The sequence below is a fragment of the Ursus maritimus genome, unplaced genomic scaffold (genome assembly GCF_017311325.1).
Source record: "Ursus maritimus isolate PB19 unplaced genomic scaffold, ASM1731132v1 scaffold_33, whole genome shotgun sequence".
Classification (NCBI taxonomy): domain Eukaryota; kingdom Metazoa; phylum Chordata; class Mammalia; order Carnivora; family Ursidae; genus Ursus; species Ursus maritimus.
In genome coordinates this window covers 8639842-8667191 of record NW_024425897.1, presented here as the reverse complement: position 1 = coordinate 8667191, position 27350 = coordinate 8639842, and positions in this window count along the sequence as shown.

Below are 27350 nucleotides of genomic sequence, written 5' to 3'. Positions count from 1 at the left end.
ATTTTGTCTATCCCCCATCCCCTTCTCTTTGGCAAGCATCAGTTTGTTCTCTGTATTTATAGGTCCGATTCTGCTTTTTGTTTATTCATTTGTTTCGTTTTTTTAGATTCCATATACGAATGAAGTCATATGATATTTGTCTTTCTCTGTGTGACTTACTTCACTTAGCATAATACCTTCTAGGTCCATCCATGTTGTTGCAAATGGCATAAAATCTCATTCTATTTTATGGCTGCGTAATGCCCTATTGTGTATATATACCACATCTTCCTTATTCATTTATCTGTTAATGGACAGTTAGGTTGCTTCTATATCTTGGCTCTTGTAAATAATGCTGCAGTAAACATAGGGGTGCATGTATCTTTTCAAATTAGTGTTTTCATTTTCTTTGGGTAAATATCCAGTAGTGAAATTATTGGATTATATGGTGATTATATGGTAATTCTATTTTTAATTTTTTGAGGAACCTCCATACTGGTTTCTACAGTGGCTGCACCAATTTGCATCCCAACCAAAGGGTTCCTTTTCCTCCACATTCTTGCCAACACTTGTTATTTCTTGTCTTTTTGATTTTAGCCAATCTGACAGGTATAAGGTGATACCTCATTGTGTTTTTGATTTGCATTTCCCTCATGATCAGTGATATTAGGCATCTTTTTATGCGTCTGTTGGCCAATTGTATGTCTTCTTTGGAAAAATGTCTATTCAGGTCCTCTGCCCATTTTTAAATTTGATTGTTTGGTTTTTTGTTGAGTTCTTTGAGATAAGTTGAGATAAGTTCTTTATATATTTTGGATATTAACCCCTTGTCAGATATATATTTGCAAATACCTTCCCCCATTCCGTAGGTTGCCGTACTGTTGTGTTGACAGTTTCCTTTGCTGTGCGAAAGCTTTTTATTTTGATGTAGTCCCCATAGTTTAATTTTGCTTTTGTTTCTCTTGCCTTAGGAGACATGTCTAAAAATATATTGCAATGGCCAGTATAAGAGAAATTACTGCCTGTGTTCTCTTCTAGGATTTTTATGGTTTTAAGTCTCACATTTAGGTCTTTAACTCATTTGAGTTTATTTTTGTTTATGGTGTTAGAAAGTGGTCCAGTTTCATTCTTTTACATGTAGCTGTCTAGTTTTCCCAGCATTATTTATTAAAGAGACTGTCTTGGGAATTGCTTTCTTTCTTAATATATCTTTGTTTTTGGATTAGATAAAGAATTCATACACATAATCAATGTGGAAATATTCTCTTCTTATAGACTGAAATTAATTAGAAGGAAATAATAAGAAAGAAGGCAAGAGAAGGACATAAAATGAGAAGACTATAGGAATAGATGGGATAGAAAAATGTTGGTAGCAGCAGAAAGGTTAAAAAAATTCTTGTAAAGGCTACAGAATGTTATTAAAATGTGACATAGTGAAATCCATTTATCAGGTTCCTGGATTTAACATTTCCCTAGAGATATGAAAATATTGCTAAGTGCCAAAGTATTTTTCTCACATTTAATTTTTACAGTGCTTAAAATGTTTCCCTACTGTTTTTCCTGAAAAATATTATGAGGGTTTCACTTTGTTATTAAAGGACTAATGTTTTTTAACAATATAAAGTTAGATAAGAGAGCTGCTTAGTTCCCTTGGTGAATTTCACAATTGGAAAAACATTTTCTCCTTCCTGACTTAAGGGCAGGTAAGTTTGAGGTGGTATGGAAAGAATCTCTGAAGCCTGATGCTGCCTATGATGGTGTGAACTGTAGTAATTAAGTCTCCAGTAAAGGTATGAATCGTTCAGTTGTTTGGTCACTTCCCCCCCCCCCATGGAGTGCTTTTATTCTTTTGGAGCTTTACTGGATAAAAGGGCGTTTCTGAACTTGATTAGGGGAGATCAGGGAGGGCCATTGAGTCTGTCTACTCTTGCCAGATAGCTTCGATAAGAACAGGAATTGAGCGGGTGGAGCATGCTCTCAGTCTTGTCAAAATATTCCAGTTAGCTCTTGCTTGATGCATAACCAAGAGGTCCCCTTCCATCAAAGCAGCCTTAGGAAGTAGAAAGTAAGAAATCTGGGAAATTATGTAGAGACCCTTTGGGGTTAGAATGTGACTATTTTAGAAATTAGAGATTCCTGGGGACAACCAGCTAATTGTATGAAGATGGATTCAGAAAATTGTGTAAGTAGGACTTTTTATTTTGGGGCGCCTGGGTGGCACAGCGGTTAATCGTCTGCCTTCAGCTCAGGGCGTGATCCCGGCGTTCCGGGATCGAGTCCCACATCAGGCTCTTCCGCTATGAGCCTGCTTCTTCCTCTCCCACTCCCCCTGCTTGTGTTCCCTCTCTCGCTGGCTGTCTCTCTCTGTCGAATAAATAAATAAAATCTTAAAAAAAAAAAAAATAAATAAATTAGTTAATATTTTTTGCTTAGGTTTTTTTTTTTTTTAAACTTTGGCATTTGAAGTCTTGTTGGAAATGTCATCAGCTGTACTGAAGAAAACCAAAGGAAGATTTTGTTGTTGTTTTCCTCCATCCCTCTAGGTTAGGTCATTCATTGAACAAATATTTACCAAGTGTTTACTGAATTCTGATGAAGGAAGCAACACACCCACCACCTACAAATTATATTTCATTATATTTCATATATTAAAGGTGGTGACTGCCACTATGGAAGTGATGAAGTGACACACCCCAGGGAAAGTAAGACTGAAGAGATATTGTTGGGCTCTGTTGGTGAGGAAGATTTTTCCCTTACTCTGACTCCATAGTCCCCCATTCCATCTCATCTTGATCAAATTGTATTCCTTCAGGGCCTCTCAAGCCCTCTTCTCTCTGAGGCTCTCTAAGACCCACCAAGTTGGAATTAATCCCTTCTTTCACTGCACTGTTTTGTCCTTATTAGAGCAATTATTGCAGTTTGATCAGTTGATCAATGAATTGATTGATTAGTTCGTTCATTCAACATGTGTTTGTTAAACATACTGTATCAGCCATTCAACATATCAGAGAGGGGGCTGATGAGTAAGACTCTATTTCTGTCTTCAGTGAGCTAATTGTGCATTGCTTATTGCTTGTCTATACTGCTTACTCCCACTAGATCTTAAACCCCTAAAGACTAGTGATGGCTCTTACTCCTCTTCTCTTGTGTGCCCAGCATAGCGCCTGACTATACAAGGCATTCAGCAAGTGCCTTTGAATATATTGAATTTGTTTTTGTTTCTGTCACACAGAACTGAAGATTCATGGATATTGCTCCGTTATAGTTGAAATTTGTATAATAGGCTTATATTGGAGGAAACCAGAGTTCTGACAGCTTATATTAAGTGGCACATCCAGCTGTATTTAGTAAGTCTATAACAGATGAATTCATATTTGATACTTTTTATGTTAATTTACAAGCCACTGAACTATTGTGCCTTACTTTAGCTTATTTTAAATAAACCGAATAACTGAAGAACTATGTTTTTGAAATATAATTTGTAGTAGAAACAAAGGGTTGGATCTTTGTTTATCCGCACAATGATTTAGTAAGCAGTAGAGTCAGATGTCAAAAGGCTTTTAGGTCACTGGTTGAGTAGCATTGTGGTTTATTATTTACCTTTTGCCTACCACAAATGTTCTTCTAATCCAAGAACCCAGAGTAAATGTTTGCTGAGAGTCTCTGCATTGCCTAAACAATGAAATATTCACATGCTTTAGTGGTAGCAAAATTGAATGGCAAACAGCTGCCAGCAGCCATTCCTTACTGATCGAATCCAGGAGGTTTGTGAAAGGGGAACATATGGATAGGGGCTAACTGGAAATTAGCAAAGATCTAAATGTTTGACTGAATGTGGTTATAGTTTGGTATGGTAAGCCCAGAGGTGAGAAGTGACCTCATATCAAAGCCAAGTGATGAGGAAGAACTTTACCGGAAACAGCTATGACACAAACACTAAATTAGGTATGAGATGCTTTTTCCTGGGACTGTATTCAAAGGAAGTTGTTATCAGATGTATAGTGTGGACTGAATAAGGAAATAATACTTCAAAACAGTCTAAAAAGGCACAATTTCTGCCATGGTGTAGTTGGGGAGCATATATTACTATACTCTAATTATAATACAGTGTTCTAAGTATTCTAATAAAGTACGTACTACAAATATGGGACCACTGAGAATGGAACCTTGAGGGAAGTAGAGGAAGTTTCCCACCCTTGCAAGAAGGTTTTGTTTCAGACAGAAGCACTTATGCATCACCACAGGCAAAGGCGGGAAGATGTGAAACACTAGAACACATTTGTTTATTTGTTTGTGTATTGTGGGAGTGTAAAGCATGATGGGCAAGTAATTAGTAAGAGCTTAATTTCCTATATTCCTTGATATAAATAGTACCAAAAAATGAAAAATAATCAGGAAAATGTATTTCTTTGAATTTTAGTCATGTTTTCTTTCTTTCTTTTTTTCTTCTCTTTTGAGAGAGAGAGAGAGAGTGCACACACGCAGTGGGGGAGGGGCAGGGGGAGCGGGAGAGAATGTTAAGCAGACTCCATGCTGAGCGCAGAACCTGACACTGGACTCATTCTCAGGACCCTGAGATCATGACCTGCACCGAACTCAAGAGTTGGATGCTTAACTGACTGGGCCACCCAGGTGCCCCCTTAGTCATATTTTCTAACGTTTAATGCAGGATCTGTTAAATGAATGCCAGAACAACCTTCATTGCATCTTTTCTGTGCAGTTATTTTATTAGGTATTTTTCCAAGTTATTTCATTAGGTTACTTTTACATGAGTTAAATATACCAAATATACCAAAGAACCTGACATTTCCAGATGTAACATTCAACATGCAAATTTAAATTGCTCTAGTGATCCCAAAGAGTGATAATTTGTGATCTTGATAAAGCATACTGTGGACCATGTGTCACCTGTGAGTTGCTTAGCTAATAGAAGAGCATAGCTGGCTACCCGGCAACCTCATATTAAACCTCTTTATAAATATACCCGCATTTACATTACTGCTAGTGTCCTCTGCCTCCTGCCTGCTATGCAGTGTCCTCCATCCTCCTCTTCCTCACGATGGCCTGTGTGCTATCCAGTGGCCATCATCAGCACTTGGAAGCCTTGCTCTGGTTTTGCACAGACAGGTAAGGTTAGTGGTGCTACTATAATGATGTACCTTAATGGACTTTAGAGTTTATTTGCATGGCAGGATTTATTTTAATGGCATCATGAATTATTTTAGTCCAGTATTTATAGAACCATTGAGGGTCTGAAAAGGGCTGTCTAAAATTTTCAATCATATCTTAGTAAATTTTGCAGGGGAGTTGGAATGATCCAGAGATCTTTAGGAATATCAGGGATCTATAGCAGTTTTAAGTTTTTGACTGTTAATCTGGAATCTTTTTCATCTGAGATACATGTATGTAATAGCTGTATTTTCTTCATTAAAAAAACCGACCTGTGCTTTCAGTATTTTGAGTGAAGAAGTGGGTGACTGGAAATGAGCAAATGATAATACGAATGAGCAATTTGTATTATCCATTGATAGGAGTTGTTTATGTTAACAATACATTTAAATATACATATATATATAATTGATTTTAAAATAAAAATTAGACTTTTAGTGTTTATAAAAAAGGGCTGAGTTTTAAAATGCTTTTAAACCTCTTATGGAGGCACGGATACAACTTACTTAATGTTATTAGATGGCAAAAGGTGTGGACTAATAGAATTTAGAGATATATGAGGTTTTAAATCACAAATAAAAAATGTGTTTGTGGTGTTGAATTACATGGTTCCAAAAAAAGTTTTTGACTATTAACCTCTGAAACCCATCTGTAGGTTTGCCCATTTGTATATAACCCTCCCTCTCCTGCTTACTGCTCATCAAAGCCATTTAGCAGGAAGGCCATTCAGATATAAAGTGAGAGGAAGACCACTTTCTTTTCATGGTTTTGAGCTTTACATTGTTATTATATTGTGTTGAATATAACATTTTGTGTTTTGTGGACTTAACAGGGATACTTCTAGTCATTTACTCCTCTCCTTTCCTCTTTAAAATTCCAATGATTATTTTTAAGAGAAATACAACTGAAGATCACGACATCCCCAATGAATCTGTTTAAAGGTTATATATTAGACCACGTTTCTTGCTCTTTTTTTTTTCCTTACCATGTACTTATTATAGGTCTTCTTGATTTGCAATAGCAACTATAGGCATTTTGGTAAATGCCTTAAACAATTATATAATTTCATCGGTTCTTATGTAAATGATATTTCTTCCTTAAGTAGATAATTAGCCATAAATTGATAAATATTGCTAACATATATGGAAAAAACATCCCAACCTCATTAGTCATCAGAGAAATATGATGCACCTCTTTTGGACTCCTGTTTCTTTTGATGATGTGCTTATTTGTAATTTTCTTCAAGAAGTCAGTAAATTACGATGTAAAATGGAACCAAAATAATTCTTTTTAGGTTTCACTCTATTATTTGTATTTTCCTAGATTGAGATGAATCAATTTTCCAGGGTTGAAGCTTTGTTTAATTTTGAAAGACAAAGTATCTTTTAAGCATGCTTTTGGATATGTGCATGTAAGGGAGGGGCAGAATAGGACATGCCAAACAGCTTTTCTGTAGTTAGGTATACAGGACACAAGTGAGGAAGAAAGTAGAAAGACATACTTAAAAATATTTGGGAACCCAATTTGAGGTCATATAGCATCTTTACAGATTGCTTGTCAGGTAAACCAGATACGTTGTGGCTTTTTCCCGAACGCTTCGTTATTGGTTCATAATAGCGCTAGCTCTGCAGGTTGCAGCTCTGTAGCAGAGTAAAATCTTTCTTACGCCATTTTAATGGTATGGAACTTTTTATTTGGTCAATCATAAATATGTATAGTCGTGATATATGGCATTATGCATTTGAATATACATCAATTAATATAAAATGTAACAAAAAGAAGGAAGACCTCTACTGTCTTTTCCAGGTATGTCTCAGTTAAAATTGTGTTTTAATGTTGTATTTATTGGTCTTTTGACTATTAGAATGAGAATTGCTTTCTTTCAACTGCTTGGGAGAAAAAAGAGACAGCCAGAAGGTCAGAGTTAAGGCATGTGCTCTTTCTTTCAGTCTCTCCCTCTCTCTCTCTCTTTTTAAGATTTTATTTTCTAAAGTAATCTCTACACCCAGTGTTGGGCTCCAGCTCACAACCCCAAGATCAGGAGTCACATGCTCTACTGGCGGAGCCAGCCAGGCGCCCCTCTATTTTTAAGTGTGATTTTGAGAATTACTACAGCTGCAGAGAAGAGAAACTACCAGAAAAGTACTAAACGTTCACCTGGGTTTGTATTTAGTAATTTTGAATTGCTATCAAAGTTAGAAAAATAAAATTGGTTTTTCAAATAGATATACTAAACTTTTGTGTTCTACTCATGCCTTTTTAAAAATCGCAGTCCTACTTATTAGTTAATGGTGAATTAAAAATAGATTTTTAATATGGAGGGAGAGAAATAAGGCATGTTTATTACTCAAGATGAGCAGTTAGTCATCCAGCCAAAACCTTTCATCTGTCTTCTTTTACAATTAAAACAAAATCTATTAGTCCTGTCAATCAGTAGTCATCTGGGGTGATGACAAGGGCTGTACAAACACCAGTAGCAGCTGCCAGAGAATCTAAGATGAAACTTTTCAGAATCAAGCTTACCTTAAATGAAATAAATCAGCCTTTCATGATAAGCTGGGTAACTTGAATGCCTAACTTCTGATAAACCTGTAAATTAATATCCTGTAATAGGGATTTGGGGACATTTTCCTTTTACTTATAATCATCTGTAATTCTTTTCCTTGTAAAGGCACTGAATCTCAGTCTCATTTTAGAGTTGCTATTGGGAAAATAACATTATTAGCTCTCTGGATATTTAGAATACCTGGAAGAATGAAACAGAGAAACCGTGCAATTTTACACTGAGAGTGTGACCCTGAGATTTTATTTAAAGTAAAGTAAACAGATTTTTTGTTTTGTCATGGTCAGTTTGCTCATAATTGAGTGCTCTAGTTTAACCAGAATGCTGACAAATCATTGTTTTCTTATTTAGATTGTTGCTTTGCTATTTAAGACATCCATGTTTTCAGCGAGAGTCCTAAGTTAGCCGCGTTTCTTAATAATGCTGTCAGACAGTAAGAAAAGACTTAAGATCTCTTCTGGTTTGTGAGTTTAATTCAGCTAAACAAATATGTGTGGAATATCTGCTTTAAGCAAGGAATTAAATGCTGGAATATATACAGACATTCTCAATATGTGTATCTTAATAGGTGAGGTTCCATCTGTTAAAGAGGTTAACTTCTTGACTAACGCAAACAAGCTAGTGTAATATAAGAAAGATTATAAGAAACCTATTATAAAGTAGTGTGGAACACAGGGGAGGAAACAAGTCCTGCCAGGGATCAGAGAGAAGACTCCTTGGAAGAAATAGCATTTTAATTTGTCATGAAAAATGAGTAGAATTTCAACAAGTGAATATGGGGGGAGGGAGAAAGTATTTGAAAAAACGATGTTCATTTTTCCAAGTAATGAGTATGAAAGAGGGAAATGTTGATACAATGAGGAACTGTGGCTTCAAATAGTTATATAGAATTCTTAGTTAGGATTCTGTTTATTTAATAGGGGTTTTTAGCTTTTTGGTTCTTTAAGAAAGACAAAATATCAATAGAATGGTGATTCCTAAACTTGGCTGGTCATTATAATTAGGCCTAGAAATCTTAAAAATGACAGATTTCTAGACTCTGCTCTTAGACTGTCTCAGTAAGTCTTGGGTAGGGTTCAAGTTCAAGATTTTAAGTTCTCTGTGATTCTGTCCAGCCAGGTTTGGAAGGTAGCCTTCCTCATGAGCTTTTATGGCTCACTAAAGATACAGTCTTCCTCCTTTTATTCCTAAGTTCTCAAATCAGAATAAAACAAATAGACATGTTTTATTTCATCCTATGCTTAGTTATTTGATCCTTGAAATTTCAATGTTCAAGTGGAGTTGGAGTTTATTCTTAGCTATAGGCACACAAGTGCTCAATAAATATTTGTTGAAAAAGTAGAAATGTACTAAAAAGTTTTAAGGTTGTATTGGAGAGAGTACTCCACAATAAATTCCTCTAAAGAACTCACCTTTGTTTGTTTGTTTTGTTTTGTTTTGTTCGGTCTGTTCTCTCTGTTGTTGACTATAGTATGTAATGCTCTTAGATATTCGGAAAAGCCCTGCAGGTTCCTTGTGGCCCATGCTTTGAGCATCACTGATAGCTAAGTTCCTGTAACATTATGAAAGGCAGCTAGATAAAGCAAGTCCTATTGCTGAAAGTTTCTTTAATGTTAAACCTCTTTTGTAACCTGCATTTTTGCTTGTTTCTTCACTCAACCAAAAATCTGTTTTCTCTAGATTCTGAAAATGGAATGTATGCTTATGAGTATTTTGAAGTTCTAAGCAGTTCAACTGCTGTCATTGGGGGTTGAACTGTGCAGTATTATTTGATTTGTTATAGCTTCTTTATTCTACTCGCTCAGCATTTTCCTGGCAGTTAATTACACAGTGGCTTTAGGGTGCATTCCATAAGATGCTGAAGACACAGCTTCGCTGAAGTCTGACACACTTTCCTCCTTGGTTACATAGCTAATGGCCACTCTGGGATAATTAGTGAGAAGAAACTCCAATGGCCCAATTACTGTCTTCTCAAGGTTTTCCCTCTTAATTCTTCTTTACTCAAATCTTGAGAGATTGCCTCCATTGTGTCTCCAGTTTTAAACACCTGTGTGCTGTTTAAAACTGGATTTTCCTAGTTGCAGGCAGACAAAAGGTAAAAGATCTGTGTCTTAGTGTGTTGGGAGTACTGTAAGAAGTTGCTTGGATTTTAGAGAAACCATAGAGTAGTACCATTCAGAGCAGAGATAGCTAATATTTCCAAAGCCACAGTCATTCCTGGGTTAAGAGTCATACCAACTGTCCTCATCTGTGTAGTGAGAGGGCTTGAGGTTTCAGGCTCAGAACTGTTGGGTTTCTGTAGCTTTTCCTGATATGTAGATTAGTAATCAAACATTGTGCCATTTTTCTGTCAGGCAGCTTGACTTGGGGTATTGTAACTTACTAATGTAATGAAAATGCATGTGCATATGCCTTGGTAATAAAACTATGTGAACATGTCTACCACAGTGTTTGTTAGGTAGATAGAATCTAAATCTTGTAAATTCCTGAGTCATCTAAGTCAGCCATATGTCGTCTGCCTTTATAGAATTTCTTTCCAACATAGAACACAGTGAGTTCATTCTTCTTCCTAAGGTTCATGTCAACATAAGGTACTTCTCATTGGAATTGTGAAGCAAATGTCTGTTTCTGAATTTTGTCCAAACTGGGGAAAAAGTGACTATGTTAAAAGAAACTGCTTTGAAAAATGGCTTTTTGGAAAGTTATTAATATTATGGCTATGCTATGGATGTGCCATTTTCTATGAATGTGTCCTTTATATAGAGAGATGGTGCTCACTGAGTATTTGTTGATCGAATTGATGTCATGATGTTTTATCATAGGAGTTCTAAATCTTGCCTTTCACTGCAGTCTTCCTGTTTGGTTCCAATGTTCCCAGTGCTCTTTGTGGAGCATGTTACTATCTCACCCAGCCTTTTGTTTCAGTGTTGTGTGCTGTGCTTTCCCAAATGGCTCGTGAGGATTTGTAGGGGTAACTTAAAACCTTGGAGTGATGAAACTGAGCCAAAGCCATTTTGCTAGAACTCACCCTAACTTGTCATGTTTTTTTTTTTTTTTTAAGATTTTTTATTTATTTATTCGACAGAGGTAGAGACAGCCAGCGGGAGAGGGAACACAAGCAGGGGGAGTGGGAGAGGAAGAAGCAGGCTCATAGCGGAGGAGCCTGATGTGGGGCTCGATCCCAGAACGCCGGGATCACGCCCTGAGCCAAAGGCAGACGCTTAACCGCTGTGCCACCCAGGCGCCCCTAACTTGTCATGTTTTATTGAAGCAGTAAGATTGATGGACATAAGAGAAGAATATTCTAGGAGTGTAACAACAACAACAACAACAACAAGTTCCGTTTTGTAGCCTGGCAAATCTTCCTCTGGTTTGTCTCCAGCAAAGTAAAAGTTCTTTGGGTGTACAAGTTGTGGAGCTTGTATTCAGTATGAAATGATCACATTTTCAAATAATTTCTCTCACCTCAGATTGACACATGGAGGGGCATTGCCTGCTGGGACTGTTCGGAATTCTGTAGGAAATGATGATTCTACCAGTATATTTTCCTCTAATATCCTCTCAATTATTAAATGTCTTTGCTTAGAGGAAATCTTTCAAAGGGTAAAGGAAAAACAACCAATCAATGCAGAGAATATTAGGGTCTAGTATGCTGAAATGAACGGAGCTAGAGTTGGAGAATAACACTATTGAACAGACTCCTTATAACCACTGAGATTGGCTTCTCCAGTGTGGTTATTTTTTTTTAGAAGGGGGAGAGAAAAAGAAGGGGTAGACAGAGAATCTTAAGCAGTGTCCACCCCTGAGTACAGAGCCCCACACTGGGCTCGATCTCACAACCCTGAGATCATGACCTCAACTGCAATCAAGAGTTGGACGATTAACTGACTGAGCCACCCAGGTGCCCCTCTAATGTAGGTTTTGAAGTTCTGTATACTTGCACAAAGAAAAATCAGGCAATTTATAGAGAGTATTCTTTCATAGGGAGATATTTAGGAAAATTCATATTTTAATCTTGAAATGTTGGAACTTCTTTAAAAGAAAGCTTTTAAGTCCTTTTCCTTACTCAAGGACTTTTCCAGAAGTCTGCCTTTGTAAATATATACATTCTTAAATTTTTTATTGAAGTTTGCAAAGTGTGGGAAATATATGCGTTTGGTATTTTAAAGATTTTTTTTTTGTAGATTATTTTGGCCCTTTTAGTAAGTTGCATCATTATTTGGATTTTGCCCAGTTTAGAGGCTGAAGTGCCCGATAAAGCACTGAAGGAAGATTTACAACTGTAGTAGCATAAGCTTTTTTTCCAGTGATGTTATCCCTTTCCTTTCATTGAAATAGAAGTCAGCAAATTGAGGTTTGCTGGCATTTCTTCTGTGTCCTAGCTTTGTGATCATAGGCACATTATGTACCCATGCAGAGCCTCAGGCTTCTTATCTGTAAAATTGGATAAGGAACCTTGCCTGTCTCAGAGGGCTGTTATGAGGGTCTCAAGGGATAATATATGTGAAAGCATTTGGGAAACTGTAAAGTAATACATTATAATAATTTCTGCAAAAGGGAGTTTCAAATCATATTTACCTTGTGGCTGCTATGGTCTATTATAAGTAAATCTCTATTTAAACTACTTTGTATTAATTTTCAGATGTGATTTCCCCATAGTTCTAGACTCATGTTGAACATATGTTTCATTCTGAGTAAAATGATAGACTTTTTTCCTTAAATATGTACCATGTATATTATTTTTTCTAATAAAAATGGTAATTGCTTATCTGTATGACTCCAAAGGATAGGCTCCACTTTTCTGTAATTATTTCTTTGCTTAAAATTTTGCTTATTTATCTCAAGGGAATTCCATCTATCTGATATTATCTTATTTTTCTCTTGTCATTTAAAGAATGTGTTAATTAAACTCAGACCCGATACCAGCCCTGGCACATGCAGCAGACCCTCCTCCCATTTGACATATTTTCCTTTATCATTTTCCTATGTGATCTCAGAGCCACTTTTCAATCCATCTGGCAGTGTTCATATTAGGCCAATTTTAATTAAGCTTGTGAATTAGACTCTGAGACCCTGTCTAAGTTATTTTACTGGAATACAGTTTTAGATCATTGCTTTGCCATAATTCAACATATTATGCCATTAAAATATTAAAAGTAAATCGATCAAGTCTGTCCAATCTGATTACATGTTTTTTAAAAGTTGTAAATATTGTACTGATTATTGCTTATTACTCCATTTATTTCAAAGGAAGGTATTTCTTGAAGTTTCTGTACAAAATAGGAAATTGTTTGAACCATACAGATTGGGAATTTATTGGACACTTAGCAGAATTTTACTCTGCTTGGGCTTAAATCACTGCATGTTCACCTTTACTCCCTCAGGGACAGGCTTACATCGCTGTCCTGTCCTCGCTCCAGTTCTTCCCCCTTTCCGCACTAATATAAATATTTGGACAGATAACCTTGGCTTTTGAGACACTTGGATCCTGTTTGTCTCTATTGCCCCTTCATCTCTGAAGCACTTGCCTCTGGGTGGCTTGTCTCCAACAAGAATGCTTTTCCACCATCGGCCAGCTCTGCTGCAGTTTTCAACTCAGAATTGACTTCTCAATCCTAAGATAGTCTTCTCAGAACAGAACATGTTGGGCTCTTCCCACACTCCATCACCTTACATTATTTTAGAGGGGTGCCGTTAGCATCCCAGATGTTTCAAATATTCCTTCCTGCAGGCACTCCCCAGTTGCTGTCTGATCAACCTCAGATTTACGGTTGATCTCTAGAGAATGATGCTGCATCTGTGGGGGGTGTTTGTTTCTGAAAGGTCATTTCCTGGTGTGACTTCTAACCTAAGGAGATCAAGCCAGAGTGCAGTCTTTTTTCTCTTGTGTCCTTATTTTACTTAGGAGAGAAATTAAGTCTCTACTCAGATGTGCTGCACAGAGCAAAAATATTAGACGATGATGTGACATATTAATAATAGACAGAAATAGGTAAAAATAAGAACATTGAAGCTCATCCAAGCTTTGACATGTGTCTACGTTTTATAGTGAATTAAATAGAGAATTGTTTCTGAGTTTGACTTAGTCAGTAGTTTGTTTTGCTCATCGCTTATAGTATCCCCTTCAAAGCTCAAGTTAACACAGATTTGCACCTCTCTGCTGGTTTTTATGTCATCTGGCTATCCTTGTACTTTACTTTTGAGCAACCCAAAGGAAATAGCTCTCCTTCATTTGTTCTGCTATAAATGTCGTCATAAGTGGTAGGGACCACAGCTCTTGGGGATGGGAGGGGAGGTTACCCAGTTTTTTTTTGAACCCTCAATCTTAATTCAGAATTTCTGAAACACATAGATTTGTTTCTTTACCATCCTAAATGATTTTGACAAGGTATTTTGAAGCATAAGGCATTCCTTCTGCATAGTACATTTAAAATAAGATTTCCTATAACAGAATTGATTCTCCTTAACCCCTGTGGCCGCCTTCTAGGCTGCTTCTGGGATCAGTGTAAGTACTAGAGTTCATTAGAACATTTAAGCTTTTATCTCCCACTATTTCATGAAAATAAAATCCAGTTCACATTGTTTTTCAGTAATACATCAGATGCTTGGAAATAGTCCGATCTTAAAGGAGTCAATGAAGCATGTTGGTACCCGGATTCTTCATAGAAGCTCACCTGAATGTGCTTCTAGACATTAGAGATCTAAATAATGCAGCAAGTGAGATGATTTTTTAAAAAGCTGACAACCAGAGGTTTAGAGAAAATATTTTAAAGGGATAATGTTTGCCTACAACTCCTTTGCATGCCTGTCTACTTGCAGCCCACCTGCCCAATTCCCTGCCCATTCGGTCACCAAGCATCACCATTCCTAAACACAGAAAGAGAAAGTAATAAGAAAAGCACAGTATGTGTGAAAACTGCAAAATCAATAGAAGAACAAACTTGAACTCTGACAGCAGGCATTCAAGGAGTATATTTGTCAGGTGGAGGAAGGATCAGGGGAGGGTGAATCTGGCACAGAATTGTGAGACACCTGGCCTACCTGGTAGGTGGAGAGGATCACTGTGGTGGGATCTTAATGAGTTTGGTGGGAAGTTACAGGGCAGTGAGGCGGGGGAGACAGATTGGGTCACATTGTGAAGGCCTTGCATGCTAAGATAAGGAGCTTTGGTTTTGTTTAGGAGCCAGTGAGCATCCCAGATATGTTTTCCAAACTGGTAAAGAACCACGCTCAGCTTTTCTCTCTGTTACTGTCTCTCTCTGGCTGCAGGGTAGAGGATGACCCAGAAAGGAGTAGCTGTGGAGAAGGAGTAGCAGGAAGACCTGCTAACTCCTGAGGGATTCTGCAAGAGTTCTAATCAAGGGGTAACAACGCTGGACTAAGATGCTGATTCTGACCATCTGGCACAGCCTTCATTCATCTTCTCCATGACAGATCAGACAGATGTATGAAGGCAGGCTTGTGTCTTTTATCAAGGTGTATTTTGGAGGGGGGGAGGGAGAACCTATGAAGTCCTAGCTTCTCTCTCCAACTAGAACAAGGTAAAAGGGTCAGTAGTGACTGGTCAATCCACTTGTGAACTTATCTCTTCTCATAACTTTCATGCAACTGTACTGTTCTTATTACTTTGAAATTACAGTGCCTTAAAATCTTTGTTTTGAAACAACTTTGATGTGGGGGCTTTAGTTTAGAAAACTCCAGCAGGGTCTAGAACTTTTGGAGAGCAGGATCCTGGAGACTTGTGTGTTACGAGTCTGCCAGATCTCAGACTGGCAACAAAGAACTCTGGTTTGGGTTGTTTCTCATATCTCTTATAAAGCAAATGTAAACGACTCCGGCATTCCATTTGCTTTTGCTTGTGTTCTGCTCCCTCACAGGAGATGCTGTAGCTATCCTTCCTACAGTGATTGGGACTGTTCTTTTTTTAAGGTACCACTTTCCACTGCCTTTGTAACTGTGGAGAGCATCAATTGTGAAGGCCCCTAAACTGACATTGCAACCATTGCTGGGACACTGGTACTTTCCTGCTGGCGTCATTTAATCCTGTGCCTTTTTGGAAAGGTTGTAGTTCTCATTTAGTTGTCCAGAAACACAGTGCTATCTCACAAGCACTGCTTTCTGATGAACCCTTGCAGCAGAGAGCCTGATCTTTGTAGAACCTCTTTTTGAGGTTCTGAGGATGGATAAAAATGATCTTCTGAACCCAAATTCTTTTCAACACTGTGTTCTGGGTGTGGACTATTGGAGGAAGTTGCTTTTAGATTACTGAATATGATAAACATGGCTGAACTGTGAGTGGTAACGCCTTCCCTGAAGAGTTGAATAACTCTGCAGTTGGTTTTCCTGGCTCCAGATTGCTAGGATCTGCAAGTGTGGCTGCCATTGACTGTGCAGCTGGGTTTGAGAGAAAATTTTAAGGGTGGCAAAGCATCATAAAAATATAATACTACTTTTATCCACAATCTGTTAGAAGAATTTGGTCTGGAGTTTTGCTGAATGTGTTTATTTTTTTTTAAAGATTTATTTGAGAGAGACAGAGAAGGGGGAGGGGCAGAGAGAGAGCAGGAGATAGAGAGTTTCCAGGAGACTCCCTGCTGAGTGCAGAGCCTGATGCAGGGCTCCATCTCATGACCCTGAGATCATGATGTGAGCTGAAATCAGGAGTCGGATGCTTAATCAACAGAACCACCCTGGCATTCCTTGCTGAATGTGTTCAAAAAACTAATGCCTTCTGGACAGATTTTCATTAGAATATTTTAAAATTTACCTGTTTTAGTTCATCACTTTTTTTTTTTTTTTTTACAAACATGAAAATAAAAGAATTGGGTACAACTTAAGTCTTATATATAGCATACCCAGATTACTGTTTTAGAAACAGCTGTTTGGGTTATCTTTGTGTTTTGTTTTAATTCATTCCACGGTGAGGAGAATTTTTAATGAAAAAAATTATATATTGATGTTTATATTATTAAAGATAGAAATCTTTTATTCTGAAAAGATTGGAAAAGGATTCTACCCTCTATATTCACTCTATTTGCTAGTTCGCTAAATTACTACTTTTCTCGATTCCTTTTTTTTTTTTTAACATTTATTTATTTTAGGGAGAGAGAAAAAGAGAGAGAGAGAGAGAGCAAACAGGGGAGGGGCAGAGGGGGAGAGAGAATCCTGAAGCAGACTTCCCACTGAGCGTGAGCACAACACAGGGCTCGGTCCCAGGACCCTGAGATCTTGACCTGAGCCAAATCAAGAGTCACCTACTTAAGCAACTGAGCCACCCAGGCACCCCAGTACTCTTCTCTATTTCTAGACATTTTCTTTTTTTATCCTTGTAAGGATATCCTAAACTCTTCATTTGAACACTTTCATGATTTTATCTCACTAATACCAGTTTTGTTATCCTCATACTGCTTTAGCCTTTCTCAGGGTCCTCCCAAACTAGTTGGCTATTCTCTTTTTGACCCCATTCTTTCTGAATCCCAGACCTCAACTGTCAATTACTAAGGACTGTGCTCAGAAGTCACAGTTTCCTCTTCTCTCTCACATTAATACAATCTATGTTACTTCTCACTCTGAAATGTTTACTAGAGCTCTATAGTTTTATTCCTTATTTACCATATTTATGATGAAGCATAAGTAACTTTAAGATGAGTATAGATAAACTGGAGTATGCTCGGAGTAGCCACCACAGCCAAAACAGTGGATTACAAGGGTGGCTTTTAAACTATTTGAAATGAGAAATGACAGAAGGAAGTGGATATATTTAGTAGTAGGAAGGGGCCTATTGTACTATCCTCAAGTATTGGAAGGATTATCACAGAAATTAGCTGTGTTCCACATTTTCTTAAAAGGTGTGCAAGGGGTAATTTTTATGATATATGAATTACATCTTTAAAAGAATTGTGCAAGGACCAGTTGGTGGAAATGACAGGGACATGTTTTGGTTTATTTGTTTCATATAAAGGAGAACTTTCAAAAGTTAGAATGGTCTCAAGATACGGCATTCTCTCCCTCTGGAAGTAGTGAGTTTTCTGTTACTCGAGGTGCTTAGTTATGTGCTATAGGGCTGCTGTTGATGGGATCTAGGCATCAGGTAGGAGGCTGAATTAGATGACCTCTACCCTGGATTTCTTTGATTCTGAAAGATGTACTTTTCTCAGCTCTTTAATAATATAGGAGTCGGTAAACAATAGACATGATTATGAGAGTGACCTCTCTTTTAGTTTTAAGGTTAGAACCATATTATTTAACAATTGTTATTTTTCTTCCCATGATTATCACCAATTTTTCACAGCAGGAGAAGGGTGGAGTGAAACTCCCACATCTTGAAGGCGGATATTGTATAACACTGCAAGGAGGACAGGGAAGCAATGATAAGAGTCATAAATTGCAGCTGGAAGCTTGGAACTGATCCTTTACCCCGCGGTAGCTCGGGAAGGATTCGGCTCCAAGTTTAATGAATAATGAAACATGATCTGAAGAAATTCTATGCAAGAAATACTTTGTTGCCCGGTTCTTAAGTGACTTGTAGTAACTGTATCTTCTGCTGTGCATGGAAGCAGTTTGCCGCCCTCACCATCTCTTTCAGAGTTTGAGGTGATCAGGATTTGCTTGAAAAGCTCATTTTAATTGTAGGCCGATTTCACACACGTTGGTGGCCTGTGGTCATTACGGAGCAGATGTAGGAAAACACTGACTTTAAGACTGAGCTTTTAAATTGAAAGTTGGGACTTTTTCCCCAAAGTATTTGCTGGTTGTATGTGTTATGAAATGAAACATTACCTTGAGCATCATGGAATCTTCTTGGTGGAAGGGACCTTAGAAGACACTTGATCCAATCTCCTTATTCCGAGGAACTCAAACAACTCGTTGGTAAATGGGATTGGCGAGCTGTGTGTTTGCCACATTCAGCAGTGATATTTGAGAAACTTCTTTATTATTTTTTTCAATCCTTTGCAACTTTTAGGAAGCTTGCTTGCTAACATCTTATTAACTAAGTCTACTCTAAAAAATGTGTTTACAAAACATGGAAAAGCAAAACAGGAGAAGGTATAACTGCGTTATAGTAATTCTTCCACAATGTAACCAAAATATAAGAGATTACTAAAAATTCACAAACATCTTTTCTGGAATACTATCATTGAACAGAACCAGCCTCTACTTGTCATTCTAACAGTTAATTGAAACCCTGTGGCCTTAACTTCTGCATCTAACTCACTTCCCTTAGACAGGATGTTGACTCTGGGGCATTCAGTTCAGTTTCTTGGGTTGTATACTTGGCATTGTGCCGGATCCAATACAATGGCCCTTTGATCATTAAACACCGATAGAAGTGATTGGCTATGTGAGAACTAGAAAAATGGAGATAAGAAATTCGTCACCATGGTAATTCAGTCCTTGTATTCATTATATGTGCAAATCACAGTGCATATTATACTGCAGAAATACCTAAAGATGTTATTGTACCTTATAACAACTAAATTTTTTTCTTTCTTGTGAAAGATTAGAGCTCAAAAAATTTAATCAGTGAAGCAGGTAAGTGGATTACTGGGCTATACCCACCTTGACTCTCAGCCTTACAAAGAAGGAGATGATATTGTAAACACCAAAACCATGTATAAAACACTGAGAGTGTGTGTATGTGTGTGTGTAAACACACACTTTTTCATATTCCCAAACCTTAGAGCCCAAGGCGCCTGGGAATGCTGGACAGGTGGGGAAGGGAAGGACCAGGGAAGGGCCTTCATTCATCACAGCCTGGAGAAATACCAGGCAGAGCATACCATAAACCTCGGAAATGAACATTGCTGTGCTTGTGTTTGCTTTTCTCCCTCCTATTTTCTCCAGAAGTATTTTTATGCCAGGTCTAAGAAAAGGCAAGGCATAGTAGAGAACTCTTACTACTTTTCTTCCTAATTAGGCCAGAAAATAAATTAAAATAATTGAATTTATGATAGTGTGCCCTTTTTTTTTGATGGATTGGTCTCAATAGGCAAGTGGATTCTCATGTATGAAGTACCAAAAGGATAATACATATCCAGTTGGTAAACATAAAATATGTTCCTTTGTAGTTGTTTTTAACATACATCCAGCTTGCTTCAAGCAGACCACATTCATACTTCAGCACGGGTTAGAATTTGTAGGTCCTGTGCCTCCTCAGAGGGTCAAAACTGACCCTGTAAATATTTCTGTAAATTTGTGAACAGCCTTTCAAAGGTTTAAAGCATTTCCATGAATTAATAGGCTTAAAAAAAACCTCCTTTCCAACAGGAAGTGAAGCAGTAGAATGGAACTCTGTTATGAGTCCTGTTTCTTATCTAAGGGGAAGGGTCTAGTAGAGGCAGAGTGCAAACTTCCCCAGGTTAGCCAGAGGACGAGGGTTGGACCTTGGACCCCTGATGTTTTCTGTAGGTGTTGTATATGACTTTGAAAGCTAGAGACTTGTTTCTGAGCTAAAGCATTTCTTCCCATAATTAGATGTTTACTGGTGCCAGGTTTTGAACTTTTAACGTAACAGATGTTACCAAAGTTTCTGATTGTCTTTCTGGGTGTCTTTAGGATTGTTTTGCTGGATCCCAGTGGAAAATGCATTTCTAGGCCCACAAGGCTGCTCCTCTGCTACACAGCAGGCCCAGGCTCTTTCCCATCTGTCTCAATCATAGATTTCCCCCTGAAATTCAGGGAAACGTTTGCCGTGTTAAGTCATTAACAACTGTTTCAAAACAGTCTGATTTCTAACAGTTGGTGCATGTGGAGATACCTAATTGAAATAATTCCAGTCTCGTTAATAAGATAAGTGTGTTTTCTAGTTGCTACAGGGTTATTGCTATCAAATACAAAGGGTATGAGGCTTAGTTGAGTGAATTATGCTTGTATTCCAGTCCCTTTACCAATTTCATTGTGAATTGATGTTTAAGTCTTATTTTGTTTCTTACATTTTCATTTCAATGATTGGAAGAGGTAACTGGAGAAGTGGTATAGACAGGAGTACTGACAACAAACAGAGTGCCTGTAAATTCCACAGGAGATTTAGGCTACCAGAGAAGTTCATGAATACTGAAATGCTGGCACACGGTGAAATATCCTCTTGTCTGAACTATCTGCTATCACCATCTTTTCCACAATTCCCTCCCTTGAAATCAATTTCTTTCTTCTCTGAATTCCCAGAGTGCTTTATCTGTCTCCTTCTTCTATTTTATGCTGTAGCTATTTGTATGCACGTTATATAAATGCTTCTCCTTACAGGCAGGCTCTGTGACTGACCACTCTCTGGTTTCCCATGGAGTCTAGTGCAATGGCTTGCACATTGTGGTTCACTCAGGAATATTAGTTGAGTTTAGAGAGTATAGAAAGAAATGACATCTGGGGTGCCTGCGTGGCTCAGGTCATGGTCTTGGGGTCCTGGGATCCAGCCCCCTGTTGGGCTCCCTGCTCAGTGGGGAGTCTGCTTCTCCCTCTCCCTCTGCCCCTTCCTCCCGTCCTCCCCCCCCCCAATAAATAAATAAATAAATAAATAAATAAATAAATAAATAAAATCTTTTAAAAAATTTAAAAAATAAAAATAAAAGAAAACCCTGTATGAAGATAGAATTCTTCGTTAAGCAGGGATAGCCCTGAGCTCTGCACAAAGTCTCCTGTCCTGGCAACACACACTATTAAATGGTAAACTAACAGGCAAACAGAAAAAGCTGCCACGCATTTGAGGAAGTATTAGAAAGTAAAATATTTGATCAAGCCCTGCTTTTATCAGTCAGAGGTCATTCCCAGCCCTGCATGACTCGGAAAATAAATTCTACAACTGCTGTCATACACTTTTCTGGCCCTTGTTAGTGATCATTATCATTTTCATCTCCCCAGACCCCATCTTCCTTAAAGCTCTGTCCTCCCTAGATAATTCTCATAAAACGAACATTAGAATTTTGGCAGCTAATGCTAATGCCACTGTTAATGCTGCTAGTAACAAGTCCTATAGGGACACTTGAGCAGACAGGAGAAAGAAAATCAGCGGTGAGTGGGAGAAGGGTGAAAGGAAGAATGACTGGAGGGAGGGAGGAAACTGGAGGTTGGGTGCTCAGAGGCAGGTGGTGAGTGAGAAGCTATAGGGAGAACGGAATGGGATGACAGGTAGGCCAGTGCCTTGGAGAGGGTAACAAGCGTCTGTTGAATACTGGTCCACATCTGCCAACAACATCATTTCCTGTTTGCGTGTTTGTCTTAAAAACAATGCAAAATTCTGTTTTTTTCCCATCTTATTTATATTCAGGTTGTCTTTTTATTAGTGGTTGTGTGTCTTTTGCTTCTAGAGCCTGTCATTTTAGAAGCAAAGAGATCAAAAGCTAAGACAGTCACATGAGGACGGAAGCTTGTTACTTCAGCTTTTGGGGCATATGTTTCTTTACTTTAAAAAAAAAAAAATCTGTCTTTCTGATTGCCTTTCCAGCTCTGACTGACCTCCTCAGACCTGTGGCGTGAATGGCTGCAGAGATTGTTTTTATGACAAAATGAGACCCATCACTGCTTTGAAACACACAAAACTGTTCACCGCTGTTGGCACGAAGCCAAGTATAACCTGTCTCGTACTCTCCTGTAGACTCTTACACTCTTGTTATATGTAAAGCAGAAGAAATAGGGCATTTGTGAAAGAGGATGCTATTTCCTGTCAAGAGACAGCTTTGATTGGCTGCCAGGTATGTTGGGAATCAAAGAGACCCCTATATAATGCTTTTCCTGAAGCACTTGGTTAAAGTAGCTGGAGGAAGGGCAAATGGGCCTTCATGGACACAGTGGACTCTGGACAGTATCTGTACAAAGGGCCTAAACAGGAGGTAACGTGGACAAATGTTAGCCAAGCTTTGACTTTAGAATCCGGTGCCATGTTTACCAAGGGATGAGGGTAATTGTCCACTTAATAAGTTGAAGAATCCCATGGAATCTTTCTGTCCCTTCACTGCACACCCCTTTTGGACTTCAGTATCACTACTATTATAAGGGGGTAACAGCTTTGTTCATAACCAAATGTCTGTGAGTAAAGCAAAATGTTTTGGGCCAGTTGTTTTTCCATGTGTCAGCCGCAGAGTAGTCACGTTGGGGATCCGGCACCAGTAACAATACACAATTGGCCAGTAGCAAAGAGCAAAGATTGTAATCTGTGTTCCTTCTGCTAAGTTTGGCAAGAGTCTGTTGGTAAACTTCTGTGTCTTCCTCTTGGTTTGCTTAATGAGCAGACTGATGTACAGTGAAGAGCTATAAAATCACAGTATCTGTAACCTTTGAGACTGATTGCTTCCATAGGCTAAATTACCTGCTAGAGATTGGGAGATTGTATAGAAGTTGTGCAGACCTCTTACTAGTCTGCAACCTGAAAATAATTAGAACATCTGAAATCCTGTTTGTAAGAGCATGATTAGAGATAAAACTTTTGACATTCATTTCTAGTTTCACAAATGGAACTAAAACAGAAGCATAGACAAAGTGGAGGGAAGTTGTCAACACTAATGATAGTAATAGCTACCATTTACTGTGTGCCTCCTGCGTGCTAGGCACTGTGCTGACATCATCACCTACTTCACGTCTTAACAATACTGCAAGAAGATTTTAGAATGACTGTTTTACAGGGGGAGGAAACCAAGTCTAAGACTGGGTCAATAACTTGCCGACAATCAGGAATTCGTAAGTAGTGATCTGGGATTTGAACCTGGATCTGTCTGACACAGGTGTGCTGCACAATTTCTGTAGTTGTGTGCCTTAAGAGAAAAAAAAATTACAGACAGGCCTACAAAGAAGTACTGCCAAAACTTCTAAGGCACAGAAGCCCAGGAAGGAGAGCTTTCAACACGTTATCAAAGATCACAAACCAATAACACGTGATGATCAGAATGAATTATGGAGTGAGTTACTTAACTAACACTCCGGAGTAATTTCAGGTAAGGGAAAGTATTAATAGCTCTTATTTTTGCATTTGTCACCACAGGATTTTTAATGACTTTCTATGCTTTAAAAACGACAGTGCTTGTAAGCCCGGTGTCTCCTGTCACCACGTTAGGTATTATTCAGTGTGGACACCAGGAACTTATTTTTCTTCCTTTGTCCACCTACGGCTGCTACTGAAAACAGATGTTCCCCTAAGCCTACCCTCCCAGTGCTTCTTCTGACAAGTTCATGTAACATGGTGCTATTGTGTTTCTCTTCCTGCTCTACCGTTTCAGGGGTCGAGCAGAAGACTTCAGTCTCCAGTGCATTAGTGTTTATAGATAGATGTACTCTTTGGGAGCCCCTATTTAAGTGTAATTAATATTGAAATCAGACTTTAAGTTTGGACTAAGGGTAGAGGAACTTGACCAGTAAGCATATGGGTGGGAGATCTTGGCTTTTATGTAAAACAAGGGTCAATTAGAAAACCCTGTGGCAGCTGTGAATTAAATGCACAGATATTTTCCAGCGAGTTGGTGTTTAGGTTTGGCATCATGGATCAGTAAATTAGTTGATTATGTGCTGCGGTGAGTCTAATGGCTTAGTTTGTTTAGTGGATGACAGATCTTAGGAGACTTTAGCCTATCGAGAGTATTATTTGGACTGGGTAAAGTGATAAGATGGTGGTGGTGGTGGCTCTTCCTTTTTGTCTTAAGGACAGTTTATGATTTAGAGATATGCCTGATATGCTAATGAAGAGCAAGCATTCGTTTGATAATGATTATCTTGACATCAGGGGTGTGTGACAATGCGTGTGTGCTGCTCAGCAGAGAGCTCACCACGTCGGGGAGTTCAACAAATCCTTGGGAATGGATGAAGGAGTACAAATATATTTCTGAATTTGAATTCTCTCAATTTCTTTTAAGCGTATTTAAAAGCTTTGGATTTTATTTTATTTTGGCCGTATTACCTGAGTAATTGCTTCGTGAGCAGTCACCCTGTTGCTGCTGATCTAAGGAGGTGCCTTTAGTGGAAGGGCCAATTCAGCCGTTATGTCCTGGCTTCTCCCTTACTGGTTCCTCACCTGGCTATGATGTGCCTTTGACTTTTCCTTTCACTTCCCCTTCTCTCTGGCTCTCTACCAACCTAACTCTCTGTTTCCTTTTTAGACTATAAACTATTCTGCGTTACCTTTCTTATCCTACCTCCCTGATCCCCATTTTTCCTGCCCTTACTTCTTCTATCTTCTTTCTCAACTCAAATATAAACAAGAATTAAAGAAGCTGAAACATTAATGTAAAATAAGAATAAAATGTCTGCCTTTTCGGTGTTTGAATATGTATGTGTATTTTTAAAAATGTTTCAGAGCCTAAGAGTTGAAGAAATTGGATCTCATTGGATTTCTTATGTACACACACTTGTTTAAAATATAGGAGCCTGAAATAGTAATACTGGAAATATATTAGTTAAGTGGCCTGGGGAGTTGTCGCTACTGCTGTTACCATCTGGGCTGTCCTAGATATTTTAGACAATGTTTACATCTCAAGTCACAAATTCACTTAGATCTTCTCAATCATTCTGGATGATAGAGCCTCCAGCATGAAGGTTCTGGTTTTTTCAGGCTGAGGATGAGTTGCTTCCTAACTCAGAAGTTTTTGCTTTGCATTAAGCTCTCTCTGTGTATGATAAGGAAAGGTTTCCAAGTATAAGGTGTGGTGGTCCTGTTGCTGCTACTACTACCATCACTACTACGTACAACTGACTGTATGTATACTGGGGCTCAGGGGAGGAGTCCTGGCACTTTTTGAGATGCTGAACAGAGAGACTTGAGTTGTGCAGATGGACAAATGCAAGAAGGCAGGTGATACCTGGCTTGGGAGACACAGCTTAAAGTAAATATTGGTCGATGATGATTATAGATTTGATACTAATTTGGACAAACCAGCTGGGGTCCATGTGAGGTAATTGAATTTGGTCTGGGCATTAGATGAGATGAAAACTTACAAGGCTTTAAAAATCAGGTTGCAGAAGAGTATGTGGAATATAATGTTGTGGGGTTTTTTTGTTTTGTTTTTGTTTTTGGTGAAAACCATGTGTATAAATATGTGTACATGGGCCAAAGGAAAGACCTAATAGGATATACATCGAGATGTTACAGTGCTATCTCTGAATGATGGGGATGTGAGATGTATGTTTGTTTAGTTATTGTATGTTTATTTTTTGAAATGTTTATTTAAAATTGTTTTTGCTCAAAGAAATTGTTTTTGCTCATCGGCATTTTCTAACTTTCTGCAGTGCATGTGCTTCTATTACTATTATAGGAGGCTGTTTTGAAGATAGACTGTTGAAGAGGAATATCTAGTAGAATCTCCTTTTGTTGTAGAGGAGGATGGCTGTTGCTGTGGGGCCAGGTGAGGCAAACGAGGGACCGAGGGCCTTGAAGGCCTTAGTACAGTGACTTTGATAATACAAAACATCAAGGATAAAAAAAAAAAAAAACCTGGGGCGCCTGGGTGGCACAGCGGTTAAGCGTCTGCCTTCGGCTCAGGGCGTGATCCCGGCGTTTACGGGATCGAGCCCCACATCAGGCTCCTCCGCTATGAGCCTGCTTCTTCCTCTCCCACTCCCCCTGCTTGTGTTCCCTCTCTCGCTGGCTGTCTCTCTGTCAAATAAATAAATAAAATCTTTAAAAAAAAAAAACAAAAAAAAAAAAAACCTTTTTATCTTTTAAATGATGGTATTGAAGATAAATTTGTCAACTTTAGTGATTATGAGAAATTTACCTTCCTAATTATGTTTCAGAGCGATAATAAAATTAGTTTCTATTATAGGACTATACACAGATTACAGTAGAAGGAGCTCAGAAATGAGCTGGGTGGCTGGGGAAGCCAGCCTGGGATTTAAATTTTACAGAGATAATGCCGAGTTCATGGTATTAAGAGTTTGGCAGAAATCCCCAAGAGTTAAGAAATTTCAAACAAAGGCTGACAGGAGACAGTTGGCTGGAAAATGAAAAAGTCTGGTAGAGTTGAAGTGCATCGTATATTAGAATCATCAGCAATGCAATGAATTTTCAGTGCCAAATCACTAAAGTTAGAAATTTAAACAAAACAAAAAACAACTGTTGGTTTCTTTGGTCCATGTTTAAGCTTAAAAAATCCATTATTTTTGAACCAGCTACTGCAGTCCTGTTTTTCTAAATTGAAATAGGAAGAAGGATATAGAAATGATAAACTGTAAATTAGGAGGAGAAATGATGGCAAAAGGCTGGAGATACTCAGGTGGTAGGGAAGTCATGTTTACCCTGAGAAAAATATTATGAAGCTGCATCTTACTTGGGAGATCAGTTCCAAAGTCAGTGCCTAAAGTAAAAACTAGAAATAGTCAAAATGACCTCCCTTTTTAAAGGGAAAAATCCCTTTAAAAAGTCCGTATTAGAGGGGCACCTGTGGCTCAGTTGGTTAAGTGTCTGCCTTCGGCCCAGGTCATAATCCCAGGGTCCTGGGATCGAGTCTCATGTCAGGCTCCCTCAGCAGGGAGCCTGCTTCTCCCTCTCCCCACCTCTTTGTGCTCTTTCTTGCTCTCTCTCTCTCTTAAATAAATTCTTAAAACAAAAGAATTCCATTTTAGAGATCAGTAAATTCAATACAGCAGATTTTTCCTCCAGTGTTAGAACAAAGCAACATTTCTTTGGTTGAGCCCCAGATCTACTTGGCTTGCATTTATGGGCATG